The following is a 2,500-nucleotide window of genomic DNA, read 5'->3' as shown; positions in this document are numbered from 1 at the left end:
ATGTGAACAGTACAAAACTAAAATTCAAGAGAGCATCTCTACTTTACAAAATTTACCTCAGGTTCGGCATCTGCCTATAGATATTCAGTCACATCAGTCCTTGTTAAAGAGTCCTCATGCTCCTTTACCAACCTTCAATAGTACTGAAGGCGAAGATCTTGGGAAGTTTTTTGTAGAATTTGAACAAACCCTTTCAAAGTTTAAGTTCCCAGAATATGATAAGTTATTGTTGTTAAAACAGCAGGTAAAGGGAAGAGCTCTTACATTAATTAACACTTTGGATGTTCAAAGTCAGAGTTATGCTGATGCAAAAGCTTTGCTAGAGAAGGCTTTAGGCTCAAGAGAAGTTCAAATTTTTAATACCATAAAGCAAATATCTTCAATAAAACTTTCAGATGATGATGATCCTTTTGAATATATTGGGAAAGTAAGCAATTTAGTAGCAAGCGTTAAGACCTTAAATATTGATGTTGACATGTTTCTTCAGTTCTTCTTCTGGAATGGCTTAAATGAGAAATTTATATGACTGCCATAACTAACAAAATTAGGCCATCTCTTGCAGAGATTAGGGATAATTTCTTTGATGCTAGTGAGAGATATTTACAAGGTAAAAAATGTAAGAAAGTGGAGAAACAAAAGTCTGACACTACTAGCTTTGCTGCCAAGGTTTCTTTTGACTCTAAAGTAGGTAAATGCAGCATTTGTAGTAAATTAGGCAAAGATCCAAGTCATTTTTTGAGTAAATGTCCTAACTTTGTATCTAGCAAAGATAAAAGAAAAAAATTGGAGGAACTGGGTGCTTGCTCAAAGTGTGGCTATCCTAGTCACATATTATCAGAATGCAGATTCAGATTTAATTCCAAATGTAAAAACTGCAGGGGCTGGCATATGTCATTTTTGTGTCCCGATGAAAAAGGTGCTACCAGTATTAAAGAAAATCCAAATTCCGAAAAGAAAAAATGTAAAGCCAGTAACAGTACAGATAGAGTTAGAAACTCTGAGAGTGGTAATGGAGATGTTGTTGGTAGTTCAAGCAGTAGTGTTGCTGCTATAACTGAAGTTTTAAATTGTGAGGTTGAGGGATATACAATTTTGCCAACTTTTAATATTTCAATTAAAGGTACCAATCTCAGGGTCCTTAAAGACACTGGATGTCAAGCAAATTACATTGAAGAAAATTTGGCTCAAGATTTAAATTTGAAAGTTGTAAATAATGGAGTTTCTTTAACCATTAATGGTATTAATTCCTCTAAGAGTTATAAGACTAAAAAAGTTGAAATTGAGTTGCCAATTGGTAACAATAGTTACATTGTATATGCATTTTGTCTTCCCTCAATTGATGTTTCATTGCAATTACCTGGGTTAAATGAAGTAGTCAGTGGGTTTGTTTCAAAGGGATACAAGCTAGCAGATCGGGGATTGTTAAATTCTACAGATAGGATAGACAATATTAAATTTATACTAGGATCAGAGTCCTTGCATTGTATCCCTGAAAAGGATATAGTATTTGGAAAATCCAATGGCTCCATTTATTCTGATACATGCTTGGGTATATTATTAAAGGGAGACATAAATAAATTAAAGAGCAATTTAAGATTCTTGAAGCCTTGTTCTTCCATGAAGTCAAATGTGCAACATGTGTTAAAAGCTGTAAATGTACTTCCAACAGGGACGAAAGAGAACGTTTCAGTAGAATCTTCATCTTTAAATGACCTGGAGACTTCTAATACATATGAGTTGTTTGATGATGATGGTCAGATAATAGAATCTGAGTTGAATAGGGCTACAAATGAATGCTTAGAACTCTCTTGTAAATATTATGTTGGGGAAGACAGAGGTCAATATCATGAAGATAATGTAGAACTGAATGACAGGCTTATAGAGTATGCTTTAGAAGAAACCCATAGGACTGCTGATGGAAGATTGTGTATGCCACTGTTATGGAACCCGAAAGTTAGTCATCTACTAGGCCGCAACTACAATTTAGCCAAATCAGTGTTGAAAACCCTTACATCTAAATTAGAAAAATTACCTGATAAGTTAGCCTTAGTAAATGACACCTCTAAGACTCAGGAAACATTAGGCATCATTAAGGAGAATATGACCAAAGCCATTGATTACCCCATAGGAATTGTTAAAGAGCTGACCAAGAATATTTACGATGAAGTTACTGGGGCTAAATTAATGCTAGGTAAAAGTCGAAGATTTGTCAAGCGTCATGTGACAAGCCTGATTCCTTTAATGTCAAGTGACCATTGACAGCATGTCTAAAACTTAAGGAAATTCTTTCACTGTTTCATAGGAAGACATTTAATCTGTATATATTATCAGTTAAGTTTATTTTGTTTTAAATTTATTTTCCATTGACTTTTCAGGTGAAAATTCAATCCCTCCCCTCGGAGTGTATAAAATATATATTTAAATATATGTTCCTAAAATATTTTGTTAAAAGTTTATGGATATTTTGGGTGATTGAGAAATTTTCTTTATGATCGGTAAT

At 33.7% G+C, this 2,500-nt stretch overlaps 1 long non-coding RNA gene across 1 annotated transcript in view; it reads left to right on the top strand.

The window, feature by feature from the left end:
* Positions 1-1,646: 1,646 nt before the first annotated feature.
* LOC137637733 (uncharacterized) overlaps positions 1,647-2,500 on the top strand; it is a 2,095-nt gene continuing 1,241 nt past the window's right edge. Inside the window, exon 1 of the long non-coding RNA XR_011043768.1 lies at positions 1,647-2,500. This exon is cut by the window's right edge and continues 573 nt beyond it. This is a non-coding gene — a long non-coding RNA (uncharacterized lncRNA).

This window comes from Palaemon carinicauda, unplaced genomic scaffold, assembly GCF_036898095.1.
Source record: "Palaemon carinicauda isolate YSFRI2023 unplaced genomic scaffold, ASM3689809v2 scaffold950, whole genome shotgun sequence".
NCBI lineage: Eukaryota > Metazoa > Arthropoda > Malacostraca > Decapoda > Palaemonidae > Palaemon > Palaemon carinicauda.
This window is presented reverse-complemented; position numbering and strand designations above follow the sequence as displayed.